This window comes from Vombatus ursinus, unplaced genomic scaffold (assembly GCF_900497805.2).
Source record: "Vombatus ursinus unplaced genomic scaffold, bare-nosed wombat genome assembly UNPS02010548.1, whole genome shotgun sequence".
Classification (NCBI taxonomy): Eukaryota; Metazoa; Chordata; class Mammalia; order Diprotodontia; family Vombatidae; genus Vombatus; species Vombatus ursinus.
The window spans coordinates 8828626-8853630 of NW_020950326.1; the positions used below are offsets into that span (position 1 = coordinate 8828626).

The following is a 25005-nucleotide window of genomic DNA, read 5'->3' on the forward strand; positions in this document are numbered from 1 at the left end:
AGTAGTAGTAGTAGTAGTAGTAGTAGTAGTAGTAGTAGTAGTAGTAGCAGCAGCAGCCACAGCAGCAGCAACAGCAGTAAAAGCTATCATATAGTATAATAAGGTTTGCAAAGCACTTTCCATATGCTATCTCATTCAGTATTCATAACAATCTTATGAGGTAAATATCATTATATCCCCAGGGGACAGAGGAGGAAAATGAGGCTAAGAAAATGTAAGTGACTCACCTAGGGTCACACAGCTACTAAGTGTCTGAGGCATGAATACTACAATACTGTAAAAAGCGACGAAAAGGACAGTTTCAGAGAGAGATGGAAAAACTAGTACAAACTGATATACAGTGAAATGAGCGGACCAGGAAAACGATTTAAACAATAATAAGACTGTAAAGATAAACAATTTTCAAAGACAAGACCTCTGATCTATGAAATGACCAACCACAATTCCTGAATATGATGATGAAGCATGCTACCCCTCTCCTACTAAAGAGCTGACGGTGGTCTCAAGATGTAGAATAAAATATACACTTTTGGACATGGCCATCAAGGGACCTTGTTTTTGCTTGACTGTGTATATTTGTTTTAAGTGTTCCTCACCCCCCAAATGGAAGCAGAGGAGACAGAGAAAATAGGAATAAGGTGTATACATATATACACACACACATACACACACACACAGAGAAGAGAACAGAAGGAATCATAAAGAAGGACAACTTTGAAAATTACACAACACTGAACTTATATATAAAAAGAAAGGCAAGTTATACATAACAGATTAGCAGTTTCATGTTAAAACTTCTAAAAAGTACATGAAAATGCTTATTTTATTTGATTTTTAAGTTCAAAATCTTTTAAAATGGAGAAAAAATAAATGCCTAAGTTATATGCTCATAAAATTTGTACACACAAGCTGGAAAGGATGGCCAACACAGTAGATGACAGAATCTGGATCCAAAAAGATCCCACACTGGGCTGAATTTAATAGACAAAATTTAATAGGGATAAATGCAGTCTTGCACTTGGATATTTAAAAAAAAAATCAACTTCACAAGTATAAGATGGGGTAAAATAACTACACGAGGTATAAAATACTTAGAGTCTACCTACCAATACATACACAATACATTACATAAATACAACTACAAAATCTTCTTTTATGGAAATATAAACAGACATAAATAATTGGAGAAATGTCGCTCATGGTTAGGTAGTTCAGCCAATATAACAAAAATGACAACACTAACCAAACTCATTTACTTATTCAATGTCATAACAATCAAAATTACCAAAGGATTATTTTAGATTTAGAAAAAATAAAATTCACAAGAAGGAAAATTGTTTGTTTTTGTCCTTCATTCTCAAAGAGCATTAGGAAGGTGATGTCATGACTTGCAAGTTAACTGTCTTTAAGTGAGGGAGGGCTGTGCAAAGTCATCAGCCTCACTCTCTCTTCCCAAGTCATCTGGGTCCAGTGGCAAGATATAGATCAGGACAACTGGACATGGCCCAAGATGCAGTGGGAGACCTTGGCCTTTTTAAGCTAAGGTCTTTCCCAGGTCTCAGTTTGACTGAGGCAATGCCCATTCAGTGATTAAGAACAGGTAAGAAGTGAGACAAAGAATGACCTCTTTTACTCAGTCAAAAAAAAAAATCAATCTGGGAGGGGAAGACCATCAGGGTTTTTGGCCAAAACAGAAACAATTGCTATTTACACTCACTCTTGACCCATCAGAGCCCAAACAAACAATGACCAAGTGAAGTCTGGGCTGGGATTCAGTCAATGAGAGCCAGAGTGATATGGGAGTAAGCATGGTCCTTAAAAGAAATCCAGCCCGTAAACCCCAAGATATCTTGAGAGGCTTCAGCAATCAAAATTTATATTCCTTTGAGCAGTGGACCCATAAGTAAGGGTATATGAGAAGGAAAATACAAGGATCTCAAGGGAAATATAAAAAAAAAAGTGGGAAGAAAGAGGAATACCATATTACAAAGTAACAATCATGAAAATGATTTTATACTGGTTGAGAAATGGGAAGGTCAATCAGTATTTGATAAACCTGAAGACACTTTATACTGGGGTAATAACTCCTTATTTGACAAAAACTGTTGGAAAAACTGGAAAGTAGACTGGCAGAGACTAAGCATAGACCAACATCTCTCACTTTATACCAACATCAGCCGCAAATGAGTACATGACATAGAAACAAAAGGTAGCATCCATCATAAACAAATTAGAAGAACAAGGAAGAATTTAGCTTCCTGATCTATGGCTAGAGGAAAAGTTCATGACCAAACAAGAGAAAGAGCATATCACGACAGTAAGTTACTCTTATCAAGGTCTCATTTCCATGATATACATGAAACTGATGCAAATTATTAAGAATAAAGGCCATTCTCCAACTGATTAGTTTTCAAAGAATGTGAACAGTTTTGAGAGGAAGAAAGTTAAGCATCAAAAGGCATATAAAAATATTCCAAGTCACTAATAAATAATAACCAGTCAACTAGTGTTTATTAAAAGCCTATTAGGTGCCAGGCACTGTACTAAGTGTTGGGGATACAGAGGCAAAAAACAGTTCCTGCTGTCAAGAAGCTCAGTCTAATAGGGGAGACAACACGCAAAAACAATGTACAAACAAGATATAGATAGGATAAACTGGGTGCCATCTCAGAAGGAAGGCATTAAGAAGGACTGGAAGAGGCTTCTTACAGAAGGTAAGATTTCAGCTAAAACTTGAAGGAAGTCAGGGAAGCCAGGAGGCAGAGATGAGGAGACAGATAGCATTCCAGCCAGTGAAAGGGCATGCAGTCAGGATATGGAGTATCTGTTGCAAGAAACAGCAAGGAGGTCAGTGTTACTGGAAAAATAATTCATGGAAGGGAATAAGGTAGAAGAGGGCTGGAAAGGTAAGAAGGAGCAAGGTTATGAAGAGCTTTAAAAGTCAAACAGAAGACTTCCTATTTGGTCCTAGAGGTAACAGAAAGTCACTGGAGTTGAATTGGGGGCCAAGGGAGGGAGGGGGAGAATGATATGGTCAGACATGTGCTTTAGGAAGGTCACTTTGACAGGCGAGTGAAGCATGGACTTGAGTGGTAAAGACTTGAGGCAGGGAGGCCAATCAGAAGGCTATTGCTATAGTTCTGGCAAGAAGCGATAATGATATTCTAGTGTGGTGGCAATGTCAGAGGAGGGATGTGGGCATATATGAGAGATGTCACAAAGATATAAATAACAGGATTTGACAACTAAATGGATATGAAGGATTCAAGGGAGTGAAGAGTTGAAGATGACACCCAGGTTGCAACTCTGAGGTTTCACCAAGAACACTAATGCTCTGTTGGTGAAGCTGTAAATTGATCCTGCCATTCTGGAAAGGAATTTGGAATTTTGCCCCCAAAATCATTAAACTGTATTTACATTCCAACCCAGCAATACCAATACTAGGCCTATACCCCCAAAAAGATCAAAGGTAAGGTAAGACAACAAGCATTTATTAAGTACTTATAACTTGACAGACACTTTGCTAAGCACTAGGGACATAAAAACTAAAAGCAAAAAAGAAAAGTAAGACAATTCCTGCCCTGATGGAGCTTACATTCTAATGGGGGAAGATAACACATAAAAGAAAGCTAGAAGGCAGGGAGAATGAGGAGAGAAGGTACCTGTATGGGGATAAAGTGCAGAAAGGAACCCACAGAGGCCCTGAAAGAATAAAGTGAATGTGGCTAACTTCGAACCTTCCTTAAACAGAAATTCCAGGAAAAACTGACCTATCAGACAAAGGAACTATAGGGGAAAGGGACATTCCAGGAAGAGAAGGCTGCTAGAACATGGCAGAGGATGATAAAAGAATAAGAACATGTGAATTGTTTTATCTTTCATATGTCCTAACAAGCACAGCAGTCACCTCACGTGAGAGAGAGTAATACAGGTGACAGCTCAGCAAGTGAAGATCAAACAAGGATCTCATGGCTGAAGTCCAAAACATCTGCCAAGATAGAGGCCTTCTGAAGAAACACAGCTTGAATGGGTTTGCCACTCAGGAGGAAGTGATTACAATGCCTCCATTTCCTCTGTAAATGCCTTAATTCTGTTATATTCTTTAAAGAATGATGTGTTTATTATTCAATGAGATCTTGACCTGGTAGCATTTTTTAATTTTATACAACAAATATTTACAGTGTAATTTAAAAAGCACCGAATCTACCAATGTGAAAATATGTTTAATAGGAATGTGTATGTACAGCCTATATCAGATTTTGGGTCATCTTGGAAAGGGAGGCAGGGAAGGAGGGGGAGAAAAATTTAAAACTCAAAAGCTTATGGAAGTGATTGTTGATAATTCAAAATACATTAATGACTGACTGAGGTAAAAAAAAAAAAAAAAAGCATTGAATCTGAGGCCAGCAAACTAAGTTCAAAGTTAGCTCTGCCACTGAGCCATCATGAGACCTTGAAGCCACTTAATTGGAATAGATGGCCTCCCCTCACTTTAAATCTATGATAACATGAAGCTCAGAGAGGTTGCCTCAACTAAACTAAACAGAAGAAATAAGAGTTGTTAATTCCCAGCTCACCTAACTGGTGTGAGACTCAAATGAGATTAATAAATGTAAAATGCTTTGTAAACTTTAAAGTACTACATAGATGTAAGCTATTATTACTACCTAAGACACTATCGCTGCCAGCTCACTGCTATGGAAAGAGCGTGAGATTTGAAGTTAGAAGAGCTCAATTCAAATCCTGACTCTGCCCTTTACAAGTTGTGTGACTACACGCAAGTCACTTAACCTCTCTCAATCTTAGCTGTTCATCTATAAAATGAAGGTGTGGCCTAGATGATCTCTGGGGGCCCCTGCAGCTTTAGGGAGCTTATTACAGTCCAGCTGAGGAATACAAAATGAAATCATGGATGAGAAAGTCTATAAAAGCAAACAAAGTGATATGTCAGTTGAGGAGGGGAAAAATGGAAGGTGTTGGTGGGAAGCGAGGGAGGCTCAGTGGGAAAGGAAGATCCTGAATTGGGCTTTAAAAAATGACCAAAGAACCACACTCACACACAAAAAAAAAACAAACCACTAAATCTGAAAAAAATTATTTGATCTAGGAATTTGCTTAATTCTTGCCTAGACTTGAAATTTAGGATGGGTAACCCTGTCTTTCTCCTGCTTCAGAGATCTTTTAAAAATGCTATTTTTAAATGATCAACATGATTCCATAGGTCTTATAATGTTACCCACCTCCTGACAGGGAGACAGATAGAGCCAGTAAAGATAGAGAAATATGGCCAATTCAGGTGGGGGTGGGGGCGGAGGCAAAAAAACACTGCTGACCCAAGGACAATTTCAAAGGACTTATGATGAAAAATGCTATCCACTTCCAGAGAAAGAACAAATGGAGTGTGAATACAGATCAAAGCACACTTTTTTAAACTTTATTTTTCTTGAGTTTTTTTGTCTGTTTTCTTTTGCAACATGGCTACTATTGGAACTATGTTTTGCATGATTGCACATGTATAATCTGTAACAAATTGCTTGTCTTCTCAAGGAGTGGGGGGAGTAAAGAAGGAAGGGAGAGAATTTGGAACTCAAAAAATTTTTTAATTGAATATTACAAATTGTTTTTACATGTAACTGAGAAAAAAATAAAAAATAAAAACAAAAACACTACTGACTTCAAAATCTGTTCATGTCCTAAATTAAGAGTTGGCTCTTTACAATGTCAGACTAAGAAGCTAAACAAAAGGAATAAAGGGCAACCATGAGAGATTTTCTAAAAGGTTTCCAGAACACATAACTCCCTAGACCTAGGTAAACAGAAAGAGGGGGAATAATGTCATATGATAGCATGACAGCTGACATGGCCATCCAACAAATCCCCAGGGAGCTAGTGGTTACACCCATTGAGGGAAAAAACCCTCTCAAATACTGAGTTCTTAATGCAAGGACAGAAGGTGCACAAAGACTTCAGAGAAATAAGAGAAAAGTAAGCTACTGCTCATTTTATTTTGGGGGGTGGTACCTCAATCTCAGCAAAGAAATAAGTGTTTAAATTTTGACTTTCATTTCATAAACTTAAAATAAGCACAAACATAACTCTAGATTAGGGGTTACTTTTTTTTGGTTAATGTCCTGGACCCTTATGGCAGACTGGTGATGTCTAGGGACCTCCTTCTCCAAATGTTTTTAAATGCAAAAAAAAAAACAAAAAACAAAAAAACCCCACATATTACAAAGGAAACCAATTATATAATTGGTTTTTTATATTTCTATGTAGAAAGAAGTTACCAAAATTTTTTTTAAAACAAATTCAAGGACCCTAGACTAAGAAACTCTGATTTAGATATTGAAGAGCTGAATGATGGAAAAGCTCAGAGTAGCCCTCACTAGTATAAAGCTTTGTTGTTCAGTCATTTCAGTCATATCTTCGTGATCTCATTTGGGGTTTTCTTGGAAAAGATTCTGGAATGGTTTGCCATACCCTTCTCCAGCTCATTTTGCAGATGAAGAAAGTGGGGCAAACAGGATTAAGTGACTTGCCCAGGGTCACACAGCTAGTAAGTGTCAGAGGCCAGATTTGAACTCAGTAAGATGAATCTTCCTAACTTTAGGCCCAGCATGCTGAACACTGTGCCATAGCTGATGTGTGCGTGTGTGTGAGAGAGCGAGAGTGAGAGTGACAGAGAGTGAGAGAGAGTGAGAGAGAGAGAGAGAGAGAGAGACAGAGAGAGAGAGAGAGAGAGAGAGAAAAGAATCTTATTTTGATATATGTATATATAAGAATCTAGGAACAGAAGGCTAAGGACATCCTTGGCCAGGATTTTGCCTTGGGTGTGGCCCAATGTCAAAATACAAGCTCCTATTTGTTAGGCTACTTAGCTGCTCACTCAACACTCTCCATGTGTATGGTCCTTTATTCCTTACACAGGCAAGACTCAGTGAAGCCACAAAGGGCTGATTGAGACCGTAAAGAGTCAGAGATGTATCTGAGACCCTCCAGTCACAGCTGTCCTTACTAAAGATAAATCATTTTTATATGGCGTCAAAGGAGGTTAGAGATAAAAAGAAGAAAGGGAAAAGCAGGAATCAGAGGTTCGTTTGTTTTTCAATCAGCTTACTATATTATATTGAACTCCTATCTTTCTAAGACAACACGAGCCAAAATGGAAGACAGAAATGAAGGTTCTTAGATGAATTAAGATCTGAACAAAGATCTAAAAAAATGTCCCCTTAAAAAATTAGAGGCAAATGTTGCGAGATGACTAACATTGATAGACTAAGACGTCTCCAAAGGTCTCATGATGGAAAATGCTATCCACATCCAAAGAAAGAACTATGGAGTCTGAATGCAGATCAAAACATACTATTTGTTATTTTTTTCTTCTGTTTTGTTTTGTTTTCTCTTTCTTGTGGTTCCTCTCATTGGTTCTAATTCTTCTTCACAACACCACTAATGTGAAAATACGTTTAATAGGAATGTATATGTATAGCCTATATGAGATTGCGCGCCGTCTCGGGAAGGAAGGGGGGAGAAAAATTTAAAACTCAAAAGCTTATAGAAGTGATTGTTGTTAAATTAAAATAAATTTTTTAAAAACTAGAGGGGGTGGAGCCAAGATGGCAGAGGGAAAGCAGTGACTTGCTTGAGCTCTCTCCCCAAACCCCTCCAAATACCTATAAAAAATGGCACTAAACAAATTCTAAAGCAGAAGAACCCACAAAAAGACAGAGTGAAACAAATTTCCAGCCAAAGACAATCTGGATGGTTGATCAGAAAGGTATATCGCACCAGGCAGGGAGAGGAGCACAGTTTGGCATGGGTGTGCAGGCCAAAGCGATCCTGGAGCAGGCCTCAGAGCACTGAATTGCAGGCAGCTGTGGCGGTTTCCAGACTTCTCAACCCATGAACACCAAAGACAACTTGGAAGGTCAGTGGGAAAAGTCTGTGACTGTGGTGAGAGAGGAGCTAGGTCTCAGCAGCCCCTAGGGCAGCAACTGTTTCCTGAGCTTCCGAACCACAGACTCAGGAGGAATCAAGTGGCTGATCAGAGGGGGATTGCAAGGATCTCTTTGCCAGTGCTGAGGCAGGAATCTCTTGCTTTGCCCGTGCTTGGATCTGGGTCACAGTTCTGAGGGGCGGTCCTGGAGCAAGAAGGAGCGTTGGTGTGGTGGAGCTTGTTGTGGCGGTGGAGAGAAAACACCTCGCCCCTTATCACAGTATCTTGGAAGAACTGAAAATTTTCAGATCCCTAGAAGTATCTCTGAAAACAGCTGTACAAACCCCTGAAGCTTGGGACAGTACGCTCTTCACATTGGAAGCAGACTTTTACCTTAACGAAGAGTTTAAACCTCAAGTTAACTGGCCAGCATCATGAGTAAGCAGTGCAAAAAGAGTCAGACTACATTATCTTACTTTGGTGACAAAGAAGATCAAAACATACAACCAGAAGAAGACAACAAAGCCAAAACTCCTACATCCAAAGCCTCCAAGAAGAATATGAATCAGTCCCAGGCCTTGGAAGAGCTCAAAAGGGATTTAGAGAAGCAAGTAAGAGAAGTAGAGGAAAAACTGAGAGTGATGCAAGAAAATCATGCAAGTCAACAGTTTGCTAAAGGAGACCCGAAAAAATACTGAAGAAAATAACACCTTAAAAAATAGCCTACCCAAATTGGCAAAAGAGGTCCAAAAAGCCAAAGAGGAGAAGAATGCCCTCAAAAGAAAAATTGACCAAATGGAAAAGGAAGTCCAAAAGACTGCTGAAGAAAATACTTCCTTAAAAATTAGAATAGAGCAATTGGAAGCTAGTGACTTTATAAGAAATCAAAATACTATAAAACAAATCCAAAAGAATGAAAAATTAGAAAACAATATGAAATATCTCATTGGAAAAACAACTGACCTGGAAAATAGATCCAGGAGAGAGAATTTAAAAATTATTGGACTATCTGAAAGCCATGATCAAAAAAAGAGCCTAGACATCATCTTTCAAGAAATTATCCAGGAAAACTGCCCTGATATTCTAGAACCAGAGGGCAAAATAGAAATTGAAAGAATCCACTGATCACCACCTGAAAGAGATCCCCAAAGGAAAACTCCTAGGAATATTGCAGCCAAATTCCAGAGTTCCCAGGTCAAGGAGAAAATATTGCAAGCAGCCAGAAAGAAACAATTCAAGTATTGTGGAAACACAATCACAATAACACAAGATTTAGCTGCTTCTACATTAAGGGACCGCAGGGCATAGAATATAATATTCCAGAGGGCAAAGAAGATAGGATTACAACCAAGAATCACCTACCCAGCAAAACTGAGTATAATCCTGCAGGGGAAAAAATGGTCATTCAGTGAAATAGGACTTTCAAGCATTCTTGATGAAAAGACCAGAGTTGGATAGAAAATTTGATTTTCAAATACAAAACTCAAGTGGAACATGAAGAGGTAAACAGGAAAGAGAAAATCATAAGAGACTTATTAAGGTTGAACTGTTTACATTCCTGCATGGAAAGATGATATTTGTAACTCATGAGACCTTTGTCAGTATTATGGTAGTTGGAGGGGAAAAAATTATATGCACATGTGTATATAGATAGATAGATAGATAGATAGATAGATAGGTAGATAGACAGAGGGCACAGGGTGAGCTGAAAATGAAGGTGTCATATCTGGAGAATAAAATTAAGGGATGAGAGAGGATTATACTAGGAGAAGGAGAAAGGGAGAGGTAGAACAGGGTAAATTATCTCACAAAAAAAAAAACCAGAAAAGAAAAGGCTCTTACAATGGAGGGGAAACGGGGGAAGGTGAGAGGGAATGAGTGAATCTTATTCTCATAGGATTTGACTTAAGGAGGGAATAACCTACACACTCAATTGGGTAAGGAAATCTGTCTTACCCTACAGGAAAACTGGGGGGGAGGGGAGACAAGAGAGCAGGGGGATGATAGAGAGGAGGGCAGACTGGGAAAGGGGGCAATCAGAAGCAAATACTTCTGAGGAGGCACAAGGTCAAAAGAAAGAACAGAATAAATGGGGGGGCAGGATAGGATTAAGGGAAATAGAGTTAGTTTTTCACAGCATGTCTACTATGGAAGTGTTTTGCATAAGTGCACATACACAACCTATATTTAGTTGCTTGCCTTATCAATGAGGGTGGGTGGGGAGGGAGGAAGGGAGAAAATTTGGAAACCAAAGTTTTAAAAACACATGTTTAAATAAAAATGTTTTCACATGCAACTGGGAAATAAGAAATACAGGAAATGGAGTACAGAAATCCATCTGCCCTACAGGAAAATTGAAGGGGAAAGGGGATAAGAGAAGGGGGGGAGAGATAGAAGAGAAGGCAGACTAGGGGAAGGGGTATTCAAAATGCATGCCATCTTGGGGTGGGGGAGGGGAGAGATGGGATGAAAATTTGGAACTCAAAATCTTGTGGAAGTAAATGTGGAAAACAAAAAAATAATAAAAATTACCATAAAAAAAAATTAGAGGCGAACACCCTTTTAATTCCTCAACAGTGTTACTAAGGAAAAATCTACTATGTTGCTATAGATCAATTACAACATGAAACTGTTGTTAGTAAAACTACATTTAGGCTTACATTTGGTGACTTCTGACAAAATTCCAGAGGGTGACCTAGATCAGAGCCTTAATTGTATAGGTTTTATAACATTAGGAAATAAAGTTTAAAACTCAGATTACTAAGTAGACTTTTCTAGAAATAGTACATTAATGAAAAATCCACAGATGTGTTACTACTTCAATAATATTCAAATAATGACTTACATTGGTCCAATAGGGGTGTTGTTTTCTTCACTACTGAAATGCCATCCCAAACTCTTTCATTTTTTTCCCCTTTTTCACATTTAGCCTAATAAAAGTCCAAATGATAACAATTAAACTATTAAACAAATAATACAAAAGACAGGATCACAGAACATAAAATAGACAATTTTGATTATATAAAATTTTAAAGATTTAAAAAAACAAAACCAGCAAGCCAAAATTAGGTGGTAAACAGGTAACTGGGAATAAATTTTTACAGCAAGTTTCTCTGATAAAGGTTTGATTTCTAAGATATGTAGGGAATTGATTCAAATTTATAAAAAATAGGAGTCACTGTCAAATTGCCGTTTTCAAAGGAAGAAAAACAAGCTACTAAGTACCATATTAAAAAATGCTCTAATTTACTAATAATTAGAGAAATAGTGAGAGAGGCAGGAGGTGAATGCAGGTCCTCTGACTGCAAACCCAGTGTTTTTTTGGTTAGATTTGTGGTTCCTGAGAAGAATTCACACTCATATAGTACTTCTTAAGGTTTACAAATTGCTTTCCTTAGAACAACCACATAAGGTAAGTAATGCTAGTATTGTCCAGATTTTTTTCAACAGACGAAGAAACTGAGGCTCAGAGACACATAACTTTCCCAACCTGGCACAGCCCAAAAATTTCCGGATCAGGATTCAAAAACCCAAGTCTCCTAAGTCCAAGTCCAAAACCCTTTTTCTCATACCATGGTACAAACACTGCTAGCTTTACTACTCTGAAGTACTAAGCTTTCATTCCTTGCCATTGGAAAAGAGGCATTATAAGAACCCTATAAGAAAACTGAAAGGCTTTTGAACTCCATCTAGCAATGCAAAACTTTTCCCATTACAGATGCTGATGAGGGGAAACCACAACTCCTGAAATATTTGTTCCTTGACTGAAGTTGATGCTTTGGTTAAAAACAAACACAAAGGCTAAGCTGCTAAGACATGTTGTTTTAACGACTTTTTAAAAAGGTAAATCTTCCTGAGTTCAAATCACCTGGGCTGGAATAACCAGACCCCAAAGGCACTGACAGAACCTGGAAGTGACTGCTAAAATTTTGTTGGTGCCTACTAAACAACCATGGCAAAAAGAAGCAGCATCCTAGGTCTGAGGAGGAACAAATAGTGTCTTAATTATCAAAAAGAAGAGGACAGATGCCTCATAGTTTAAACATGACATATGACAGCTATTCCTAGAAAAATTCAAGAACAGATTATTAAAGGGATGGGGTTTGTGAGCACCAGGAAAGGAAAGACTACAAGTAATCAGGGGTTCATTAAGGCAGAAAAAAAAAGGCAAGCCAGACTAATCTTATTTAATCTTCTGATCAAGTTACTAGACCATTTGGAATGACAGTGTACCATAGTGGGAAAAGCACTAGCTCTACTCAAAGTCATGAGTTTGAATCCCGACTCTTAGGACTTCAGTTTCCACACAACTGTAAAACGAGGGAGTGAAACCGAACTCAGAGGCTTCTTCTAGCTATTTTCCCACAGCCCCTCCAACAGTTACCTAAATCCTCTTGTTAGCAATCCCTGTGGCATCCTTCTCCACTACTACAACTTGAAGGGTTGTGGGGGCAAGGGGTGGAGAACAAGGTACCTTCAGCAGGTGTGAGTCCACACTTAAAACTCCAACTTGAGAGCTCTTGACAGTGAGTTTACCTTAACAGACAGTAGATACAATTAGCTTAAATCAAAAGCATTACTAAGAAGGCACAGCACTTGTTAGCAAACATTCCTCCCATAAACCTAGGGTCTACCTTTCACAAATACCCAAAGTGCAAGTGGGAAGAGTAGGCATAAACACTGAGAACTGTAGTGAGACACATACAGAGAGAACACACAGAGCCAAGACAACTCACACTTCTGAAACTCCCCTTGGCCACCCTACCCTGAGTCTGCTCCTCTCTGCAGGTCAGGCTAGCTCTCCCTTGAATAGAGTTTACTCAGTCCTGGTGCCAGAGGTCATACTCCTGAAAGCTGCTTCAGGTCGAGTCTCTCTCCACAGAGAAACATGTGCCTGTTCCCTCCGTCCCCGGTGTCTCAACTGTGCCTCGAACTCTCCAGCTCTCCACTCCTCTCCCTTGGCAGGCTTAGCTTTTTAAAGACTTCCGGGGCATAGCCAATTCTCACTCAGCTAATGGCCAGCTGCCGTTTAAATTCAGAGAACTCCTGGGCACACTTGTCTTAGTGCCTCATTAGCATAATAATACCTCCTCTATTTGCTACTAACTTTCAGGGATTACTCTAAAGCAAGGGGGGGTGGGGGGCCGAATAAAATCTGGCCTCTTTAACCAGCAGACTGTCAGCTCAATGATAAGACTTGACAAGAAAATCAAAAAAGTTTATGTGATGTGAAGCGGCATGAAGAGATATACAGTATACACAACAAAGCAAGTGACAGCCCCAGTTTTACTGCACTATGCCTGGTCAGAGCATCTGCAGGGGTTTGTCAAAATCTGGGTGCTACATCCTAGGAGACTAACAACAAGCTAGAGAGAGTAAGGAGGGTAGTAAGGGGACTGACTACTTACTATCATACTACCAAGAAGATAGGTTAAAAGAAATAAAGTTGGTCAGCCTGGAGAAGGCTGGGGTGGGGAGAAGGAGCACGTTTACAACAGCTGTCTTCAAATATCTGAAATGATTACCATGTAGAAGGGGAACTGAACCTGTTCTGTTTGGTCACAGAGGGCAAAACTAGGACCAAAAGGCCAAGTTATAGGAAGACAAATTTTAATACAAGGGAAAGCTTCCTAAAAACACAAACACACACACACACAAATAAAAGCAACAATAATTAGTGTATACTATGCTGTGTAATTATTACTACTCTGTAAGGAGCGGTTCCAAAAAATAACACTGAAAGAAAAAAGGAAAAAATTAAAATGGCCTAGAATTAGGAAGTTCCCTATCACTGAAGATCTTGCCTCAAAAGTAAACTGACCACTTGTCAAGATGTTGTCAATAGGACTCACACTTTGGATAAGGACCAGACCTGATGACCTCAGAGGTTCTTTTCAACTCAGAGATTCTATTATCTTACTTTTCATCCCTAAACAACTAACAACCAAAGGATAAAATACTTAAACATATTCTCAACATATCCAGATCTAGTCATACATGAAGGGGGAGGGGGAAGATTTTTATAAATCAATAATCTAGAATCAATTTGAAAATTATTAAAATTACATAATTCAAACATTATCACTACCCAGTTATTTTCAATGCTAAGCTTTTTTTCCAAAAAAGGACATCAAATTAGAAAATTTCATGTTTGTTAGCTTCCCCTCCACAACAAACTATTCTTCCTCCAAGCTGCCTTATTTCTATTCAGAGCACTACCACCTTTCCAGCCACACAGGTTCATAATCTAGCTACTATCCTCGATTTCCTTCTCCCTTATCCCAAGAAATAATGAGTTGTCATGTGATAATATTGTAGGATATAGAGCTAGAAGATGTCTTTGGTATCAGCTAATCCAATTCCCTCATCTTACAGATGAAGAATTGAATCCCAGAGTGGTTGGGTGATGAGCCCAATGTCGCACAGGTAGTAAGTGGCATAGCTTGAAACCTGTCCATTCTAACTCTTCTTATTTTCAATCTATCCCCTACTCTCTACTCACATTGCCATCACCACCTTCCTTCAGCTCTCACCTCTTCCCTCCATCTTCCTGCTTCCAGACCCTCCTCTTTTCTCCACTGCTTCCAAAATTACTGGGTCCAACTCATTCTCATACTCAAAAACTTTCCATGGTTATCCTAACCACAATTTGGCTTCAAACAACCTTTCCAACATAATTTCCTATCCCTCCCCCTTCACACAGTCTACATTCTAGCCCAGGTGTCCTAAAATTAACATCTCATCTCCTTCACCTCTATGTAATTGACTGAATTAGTCTTCTGGCTAAGATGAACTCCCTCACCTCTATCCCACCTCTCAGAATCCTTGTCTTTCTTCAAGGACAGCTCAGGTGCTGCCACCTCCAAGTAGTCTTCCCTCATCCATACCACTTGGTTTCAGTTGTTAGTGAACTCTGCCTATTCCAAATACCTTGTGACCTCCCCTCCCTACTCCCACTCTACCAACAAGCATTTGATAAGTGAATACTATGTGTCAGGCACTGCACTAGGTGCAGGGCACAAAGACAAAAATAACACAGAATAAGAGAATATAAACTCAGTGAAAAGTGAGATTTTTTTTCTCTCCTCAGACCAGCCCCTTTCAAATAGCAAGAGCTTATTAATATGTGCTGAATTGAATTTGAAATCTTAGTAAATGACCAGAAGTCATTTAAGTGAAGACCTGAAAGAGAGGGTACAAAATAATCCCAACTCTAAAAGACCTACTTTTACACAGCTTTCTCCAAGTGACCAGCTCACGCTCTATTAATCAAATCCTGGAAGACATCAAACATACACCAGGGCCCTACAATAATTTCTGCTTTCGGATTTTTACCTGCAGTCACCAAGAACTTTAGGCCCCTCGTGTTACTGTGAGGCAGCTAGGTGACTCAATGGATAAAGGGCTAGGCCTGGAGTCAAAAGACATGAGTTCAAATCCAGCCTCAGACTTAGTAGCTGTGTGACCCTGGGCAAGACACTTAAATGACAACCACTCCAGTATCTTTGCCAAGAAAACCCCATGGTCCACGGGGTCATAAAAAATTAGACACAACTGAACTACAACAGATTCTTACTTTACCATGGTCCCTCTTTTGTTCTTTTCTCCTCTCAGGAATAGAATTATTCTATTTCAATTTAACCTTTATTAAATATTAACTGGGTGCAAGGCATACATTCAAAGAATGGGGGGGTAGAGGGAGAGAAGGAAAAAGGAGGAAGAGAACATATCTATTCTCAGGAAACCTACTTCTACTACTATACTATAAAACATAACTTGATATACAAGCACAGCAACAAAGATGATGCATTCCCAATCTCCTTATCCTAAACAATAACTGTGATCTTATAACATCACTATCATTCAACTACAGACGAGTAATACCAAAAGTGTTTCTATAACAGTTTCAGAGCTGTATTCCAAATCCTGACAAAAGTCAGAAAATAGAGAAGTCGTACATGATACAGGGAAAGGCTGCTGGGTTTTGAGTCAGAGGCCCTGGGTTCAAATCTTGACTGGGACACTATGTCCTTGTGCAAATTACTGAACTTCTTTGGGCCTCAGTTTCTCAACAAATTACATTAGACGTCCCTAATACATCTGAATCTAGGATCCCATGTTCAGCTGATTTACTTCAGCACTGCAATTCAAACAACCAAGTAATTTTGCTCAGTATTTGAGAGTTACTACCAATATACTTACTCACAGCCTGAAGGATTCATAATGCAATAGGAAGCCTTCTGGATTTAGAGACAGAAGATCTGGGTTTTTGAATCCTGGTTCTTGGAATTACTAACTACTTGTGTGATCTTGGGCAAATTACTTAATGTCCCTCACTTCAGTAATGAAGGGGTTAGACTAGATGACCTCCAAAGTCCCTTTCAGCTATAAATCTATGATCTTACAAACACCAACACCTGACCTTCAAATCCAAATCAGCCTACCTAAAATAAGGACCATATATGGCAATGTGACGTCTGTTTCAAGAAAACTGACCTCTACAGTACGGAGTCCTGCATCTGCAGAAAGGAAACAATATTCATAATGTCAAAACTAAAGGGGGGAAAATCTCTAGTCTACCATTAAAAAAAAATGCTTACCCACTCTTCCCCTCAAGAGAAGAAAAGAAATAATAAAAAAAGACAGCTTCTTCCTGTCCAATCACTTTACTAGATAAATAATTATCTAAAGCTAGATACACCATTACTTTGAAAGTCCAAAAATCCAATCTGCTCAAAAGTGTATATCTCGAATGCTTTATTCAAGTTTGTTCCTTGGGAACAGAAAATGTGAAATTTTTTCAGTAATAAGTTTAAAAGCCTTATAAAATAAAGATCTGCTAAAAGGAAAAAATAAAGAATCACGGTGGCGTGTATGGGTAAAATATTAACTAATATCCAGGCTGAAACACAACTACCTAAAAATGTTCTTGTGAATTCAAATATCAAGGAATCCAATTGTGTTTTGATTATCCATGACCAAATAATGGAATGAGAAGACAACAAATAAAAGGAAATTTGGCCAACTGGCAGGATCAGTATTTATTTCCTTGAACTCTAGTAAACAGTGAAATAGTCTCCCAAGGGAACTGATTGAAGTCTGGTCATTTAGATCACGTAACATTGAGCCTTACTGAACTAGAAGGAGTACTATATGGAAATATCCCAAAACATCCATAGTAACTGAATAAATGGCCATTTAAAGTACTTTTTGTATCTCCAAGCAACCAAATTCTCAATAATAAGAATGATTTTACATAATACTGGAGATTTTGGACTTTTTGAGAGGCAATGTGGTTTAGAGACAAAGGGATGAAGTAGGAACACCCGGGTTCAAAATCCCACCTGACACAAGCTATACGACATTTGGCAAATCACTTAACCCCTCTGTTTCCTTACCTGTAAAATGAGAATTGAACCTAATGACCTCTAATGGTCCACTCAGTTCTCTACTATCCTCTAAATCTGAGAAACCAAAATTCAAGGACAGACAATAAGATGTGTACAAACTAAAGCTATCTCTAAAAAATGAGCAAAAAAACTTCTTTTGAACTTATGAAGCCTAAGAAACACAAGCACCATAACATATAACTGCAAATCACAGTTTGCAGTTTTACCTGCAAAGTTTTACCAAAATACCACGTGCCCATCAAAAAAAATTTCTTAAACACCTAAGAGACCTAAATGATTATTTTTTAGTCCATTATCAATTAGGAGCATGGCATGGAAAGGCCAGCACAATAACCCCTAAGAAATGTTATGCTACACAGCTCAAGGTCTCTCATTTACTACTGTTCCACAAAACACTTCCAATGCCACCAATATGGATTATATCCACGACTGATTTCTCATTCAATTCTCATTCAAAAATAATTCCTCAAGCATGTTAAACACTGTAAGGAATATAAAGAAATACAATACACATCCCTAACTTCAATGAATTTACTATCTAGTCAGTTTACAGTCTTTCCACATCACATAGAGCAAAAGTTGAACAGCAATACAAGACAGTAATTAATTACCAAATACACTCATTAAGCACCAAATAGTAGGAAAATTTAGAACAATAAGCTCATGTTGGGGTGAACTGAAAACTTGGGGGGGGGGACTGATGGCTTAAACTGGGCTTTAAAGCAAGGACAGAAAAAGAATAAAGAAGAGATATAGCATGCTCTCTGGACAGGGGAAACAGTAGATGCACCACTGGAACAGGAAACATTATATTGTATTTATATACTATGTATAATAATAGCAACTTTACCTGTACCTTGGGATAACTTTGAGATAGTGTGGGAGAACAAAATTAGATATAGTTGTGCTCTGACATGGGGCCATCATCATCACTTATTAACTTTCTTTTTCTTTTTTTTTTTCTTGGCTAGTCAATGGGGTTAAGTGACTTGCCCAGGGTCACACAGCTAGTGAGTGTTATGTGTCTGAGGCCACATGTGAACTCAGGTCCTCCTGATTCCAGGGCCAGTGCTCTACCTACTTCGACACCTAGCTTCCCCCACTTACTAACTTTCAAAAATGTCCATCTTACTAACACAAGACAAAGCTTAACAGAGAGAACTTTAGAAATGGGGCAGTTTTAATACAGGCAAACATCTTTAAAAGACTACATTATTGTTTATAGACTAAATTCAACTGTTCTTCATTAGGAAGGGCACCAAACAATCCAAGCTCTGTCCACAATAGGTCCCTGTTACTATGTCTGAGGGACAGTTTTCAATGACTGCTGAACACATTCATAACAGTTTGCTTCTATCCGTAACAGAGACACAAACTGTATAAAGAAGCTCAATCAAGAGTTACTCTAGTAGATCCTGCTACAAATGTTGCAAAACTGCTATAGCCTAGAAATTTAATGTACCTGTTGGAAGTAAAGAATGTGAAAATAAGGTGAATGCCCAACTAACACTACCTAAGTACCTGACAAAATTTAAGACCTTCATTAATTACTATATAAATATAGATATGAATATTTAATTAATCATGTAAAGTCGCTTCAAAGTCGGGTAGACCAATGGGTCTACCCGAAAGGTCGATGATCCAAGCAAGAGTTAGTGAAGCATCACAGACATATCAAGATCTGCTAACTTTAAAGAAATAACTCAAAACACAACACATCAACAAGAAATATGATGGACTACTCAAACTACCTCTAGGGTGGTTAGCCCTAGAGACTTTCCCCCTCTCAAATCTAAATCAAGATGACATTTCACAATAATAAATACAAAGGCAGGCAACCTGAGTTTAAAACAAAAACAAATAACCTTGTACATCCAATGCCAGGAATGAACCCTGAGAAGGTCAATGACAAAAAGACTCCACATAATACAAAAATATTTATAGCTGCAGTTTCTGTGGTAGGAAAGAACTGGAAACAAAGTGGATGCCCATAAATTTGGCAACTGGCAAATTGTAGTACATGAATATAATGGAATATTACTATACTGCATGAAATGATGAATACAATGGATACAAGAAGCACAGAAAGATTTAGAGGAGCAGACATAAAACGAATCCAAATCTAAGTAGCAAAGCCAAGAAAACAACATACATTACTGATACAACTAAAATGGAAACATCAACAATCACAAAACAATCTAAATTAAATGTTGCCGAGATACAGATGTAACACTGCACATAACATCAGATTTTTTAAACCGAGCAGTATTGTGGATTTTTTTCTCCTCTTAAAAAAATTCTTTGTTGTAAAGGGATGGTTCTCATGGGAAGAGGAGGCCTACAGGAGAATCCAGGTGACATAAAAATAAATCAATTAAAATATTGTTTTATAAAAAGAAACTGTACAAGATAAGAGATCTGGATTGGCAGTAGTTCACATGAAGAAAAAATGTCAGTTTTAGCTCACTGTGGAACTATTCTGTGTCACACTTTGGGAGAAAGAATAGTATAGAAGGGACAGTGGAAAAGTAAGAAAACCTGTTTCTAATCTGAACTCTGCCACTTCTTGGCTGTGTGACCTTGAGCAAGTCATTTAACTGGTTGGGCCCTCAGTTTCCTCATCTATGAAATGGAAATAACACATGATATATTTATCTTGCACACAGAAGGACCATATTAGTAAATAGATGTCAAAGTACTTTGGAAACTGTAAAGCTCTACACAAATATAAGGTACTGTATGCTAATCATAATGTTCATATTAATATCTTAATAGGTCTTATGTATCTCATCTTATTTGGCTAATAACCACTCACATTTCAATAGAGCCTTAAGTTTTACAAGGCACCTCCATCTTCAGTCCTCTGAGGCAGGTAGTATATTATACCCATTTTACAGACAAGAAAATAGACTCAAGGAGGCTGTGACTTACCCATTATTCCTACAAATATTTGAACCAAGTAATCCTAACTCTTAAGAGCAGAGCTCTTTCCACTACCAATACAAATTTTTTTAATTGGAGTAATAGAAGCATTGTTCCCAGATCAGTGGAAATAATGGTCCTATCATACTCTAAAGTTATTTTTAGAGGCAGCTAGGTGGCGCAATGGATAGAGCACCAGCCCTGGAGTCAGGAGGACCTGAGTTCAAATGTGACTTCAGACACATAACACTTACTAGATATGTGACCCTGGGCAAGTCACTTAACCCCAACTGCCTCACCAAAAAAAAAAAAAAGATAAAAAAAATAAAGTTATTTTTAACTATGGTACCACTTTTTAAAGAAGGATATTTAAAAATGAGGAGTTTTCAAGAGAAAGGTTATCAAGAAGGATCACAGATTTAAAGCCGGAAGGAACCTCAGAGGTTATCAAGTCTAATCCCTTCATTTTACAAATAAGGAAACTGAGGCCCAAGGGTCTTAACAAAGGTCACACAGTAAATGTCAGTGGCAGAATTTGGGCCCAGGTCTTTGTGCTCCAAAACTAGTGCACTTTCTGCTGTACCATGCTATTCCTAGCTAAGGTGAGAATGGCTAAGGTATCCAGGGAGAAGAGGCCACAGTAGCAAAGTGATGGGAAACTTAATTTATTTGAAGGGTTATCATTTGGAAGCAGCAATATGTGTTTTGTGTTACACCTTCAGAGAGGAACTAAAACCAATGGACAAAAATTTCAGAGAATGACCATGTCTCAAGAGTGTATAGATGAAACACCTGCACTGTATAGTAGGTGGGTCTAAAATACTAAGTTCCTTTCCAGCCATAGAGACACTAAGAATGGTTCATTTTCACAAGTTACCTATAGATAAGACAGACACACATGTATATATGAAATCATTTGATATATTTAATTTAACACTTAAAATCTGAGGAAAAAAAGAATCTTAGATCCTGTTCCCATTTTCTAGAAAATATTTCAGCTTTTATTTTTTAATGATTGTTTCTTCCATTAGCTTCTGTGAGACAGGACCTGTTCCAGTTTAACTTTACAATCGATCTCACAATTATCATGAGAGTTTTAATAAATAACTGAGCCCTATATTTAAATTGCCTAACTTGGCTAAGCATTTTGTCATTAGTGATATCAATGGCCTTTTTTCTGTGCAACTACAAACTATTAATTTAAATAGCAGTTGTACACTATAATCTCTCTTGAGACCTCCTTAAGTCAAACAACTAATGAAGGTTTTATTACTGAGGATCTATTTTTTCCCATTTTACCACACTAAATTCTAGTGAATACCATACTTAAGATCATCCAGTTAACCAGTCTTAATTAAAAACCTAAACCTAAAACCAATGATCAAATCTGACCCTTAAGTCATTATTATTGAATAATATCTTATCACTTAAATATTCTTTGGAGAAATCATTTTTTTACCTCCCTATGAAACTACCATGTAAAAAAGGCATTAAAATGTGAACAAAAGAACTGTTTACATTAGGTTTAATAATGGTTTCTTATTTACTGAACTATATTTTGCTGGGTCTACTGAATTAATTACTACAGCATCAAACATAAAGTTCCATGGCTTCAGATTTTTACATACAACTAATCCAAAAAACTTTGATCCTGGTCTTTTATTTATGTAAATAAGCTTTAGTTTAGAGGGTTAATGCCAAAGACTATGATGCTAGGAGACCTGGATTCTCAGTCTCAACTCTAAAATAAATTTACTGTGTAAACTTAGCCACCTTCTATATCTGCCACTTCAATTCCAACAGGCTGATGAAATATTTGCCACCTCCCCACTTCAAAAGAGGGTATAACTGAGTTTATTATTAGTGAAGAAATGTAAGACTTTTTGCTAAAAGTCCCTAAACAAGTTACTTTTAGACAAATACACACACATGAGTTTTTAGTCTAGAATCTATTCCACTTAGTCAACAACAGAAAATAAACTGGAGGAGTTGAGGTTTGAGAAACAGCTGCTAAAGAGGCACAATCACATTCTTACAGGGATTATATATAACAGCCTACCAAATTTAGATCCTTCTTTGGAAATGTTACACATGATCAATTTTCTGTAATTTATTCAATAAACTGTTATCAATTACTTTTCTTAGCTGTCACTGGAATTTACTGCTATGCCCCATTTTAACAATGAAGTAATTAAGGTATAGAACAATTAAGCATCCAGTTCAGGGTCTCTCTGCCAGCCTAAACAGAAACCTGAATTGGAAATGGCCTGTGGCATCTGCACATGGTAAGCACTCACAAATATTTCTTGCTCAGTCCCAAAGGATTAAAGCCTTTGCTGCTCACATCGCTACAATCCACAGAAAATAAAAATAAAAATTAATTTTTGAAATGCTTTAAGGCACTTAAGGGTTCAAAAGTCTAATAGAACTGCCATTTCAGTTCATGCAACTGGCCCATTGGCCCAGTTATAATTACAGAGGTCATATTTTACTTATCCCTCAAATTTTTATTTTAGGGGGGAAAAGATATATATATATATAAAACTATGTCACTGAAAAAAAATTTCAACCATGTCACAGCAGCTCAGAAAAGAGGGCACAATTCAATTAGCCCCATGGAACCAAGCAAGACTATCATGTCTGATCACACTCTCGATCTCAGACCTATTCTGCAAATATCAAGGAATAACAAAGGCAAGTTGAGAAGGCAACAGAGGACTTAACTCAACAGTTCTCCAGTTTTCAGGGTTTTATTAAGATGCTATGGGGGAGGGAGGATGATGCGGGGCTCGAAAGGCGAAAGGGGCCCATCCCACCCGCCTGCCCAGGACTGCTCCCCAGCCTCTGCCACCGCTTTGTCTAGTCCGGTTTCACAGCAACCCGGCCTCCCCGACACTTCCCTCCGGGTCTTTCTTCACATCACTTCCACCGAGTTATGTTCTCCCCTCCCCCCACCCCCATCCCCTCCTTGCGCTCATTTCACACCGAGGATGATCCCGACTCTCCTCCCTCCACCCAGAGGAGGCTCCTCGGGTGGGAGGGTCTGGTGGTGTTCTTTGACTATGTGCTAGGAAGGGGGGGAAACACAAAGCCACCAGGCAGGTCCCACAAACCCCGCAGGATTATTCTCCGCTGCCGCCACCCCCCGCCCCCCGCCCTTCAGCATCCCTCCGCATGCCAGCTCCGCAATCTATGGATTAACCAAACAATGCAACCTGTCCCGTCCCCCCCCCCAATCAGACACACACACTCACTCGCTCCTCTTCCATCTTCCACCAGCAGGGCTGGGTTCCTCCCCTCCACCCCCAAGTGCATCCGACAGCTAAAGAGGGAGCGCTTTGCAAACACGCGCACACATACCCCGGGGGTCCGCGGCTAGTCGCAGGGAAGTGGGAGTGGGCTCCGCGGGGGGGGGGGGCTACTTTCAATCTCATCAGCACCGACGCGGCTCTTACTGCATTATTTGGCGGTGGCGACGGTGCTGCCGCTGCTAAGCTGGTTTCTTCTCTCCTCCTCCACCCCAATGAGGCTAAGGAGCTTGGTACAGGGCAAAAAATAAAAGGCTCAGAACGCATGCGCGGCGATGGCTGGGACCGGCGCGCCACCCGGGCCCCCCCTCCCCCTCTCCATTTTCCCCTTTCCCTTACGGAAGACCGGGTCCGACCACAGAGAGGAGCAAAACGAGGACCGCTCCTCAGGTACCGTGTTGCGCATGCGCCAGGCTGGCGCCTAAATCGCTTATGTTGGTGGGTGTGGCTCCCACCCCTTTTGCCTTCTCATCCGACTCAAACAGTGACCCTCACGGGGACCCGTAGAGGAGATAGGTTTTCCTCAAAGAAATTAAGCGATGCAAAGCGAGCAATTACAAGGACAAAGGCAAAGCCAATGCCAGGTTCGGGAAGGAAGGCAAGGGTGCGAGGATGGTCATAAGGCCTCCGAAAGAACAGAGGGCACATTCAGGGGAAAAAAAGAGGAAGGGGGTGGAGAGACGGACGGTCCAAGGAAAACGAGTCTGACCGCTTACTTCCTTCCGGGCGTGGCCTAGGCTGGCGGAAGATGCCTTTCACTTCCGGTTTTCAGGAGGGCCTTTTGTTTCCGGGTTGTAAGAAAGTGGTCAGGGGCAGGTGGGAGGGCTCTTAATGGAGGGGGAGGGGGTTGTGGGCTTGTGGAGCTGAGGAAGGAGTGCGTTGTGCCCTGTCCCGGGAGGCTACTCGGCTTCCTGTACGTGATCCAGCCACAAAGGGATAAAATCTGGATTCCTCCCTCCCCGCCAGCTTGTGTAGACAGTCCGAAAATCCCTGACGCCTTGCCGGGTGGCCTTCCCTGCGGCCGGTGGCTGTTGGCCCTTCTTCCGATCCTCCCTGTCTTCCAGCGCCTCCCGGAGCCCGGCTCCGGCGGCCGGCGCCCCGCCGCGCGTGTCGGTTCTAGGGGCCGCCGGCGACTGTAACGCTCCACGTCCATCACTTGATGTCAGCCTCACAGCAGTCCTGTGAGGTAGGTACCTCAAGTTTTATTTCACAGATGAGGAAAGTGAGGCTGAGAGAGGCGAAGTAGCCCCTCCGTGGTCACACACCTCGTGGGGGGCAATCAGCCATCGAGCTCGTGGTAAATGCTTGTATTCCAGGCACCTTGCAGGGTGCTGGGGGTTGAAGGACACGAGAGAAGCAGCCGCTGCCCTGGAAGCTCCTCAGAGGGACAGGTGCATGATAGGTGTATGCAGAAGGGATGGAGGATGAC

The 25005-nt window shown here is 39.6% G+C and overlaps 1 protein-coding gene across 7 annotated transcripts in view; it reads right to left on the reverse strand.

Annotated features, from left to right (window-relative positions):
• The window catches only part of CLASP1 (cytoplasmic linker associated protein 1), a 349545-nt gene extending 325574 nt beyond the window's left edge, over nucleotides 1-23971 (reverse strand). For 2 of the 7 annotated variants that reach the window (XM_027854753.1, XM_027854754.1), the window contains exon 1: nucleotides 23629-23856. The gene's annotated coding sequence lies outside the window, so the exon portion shown is untranslated. Of the gene's footprint in view, nucleotides 1-23522; nucleotides 23542-23628; nucleotides 23858-23915 lie in introns of those variants that run through there. The other 5 variants (XM_027854750.1, XM_027854751.1, XM_027854749.1 and 2 more) reach the window with 5 other exon arrangements.
• Nucleotides 23972-25005: the final 1034 nt, after the last annotated feature.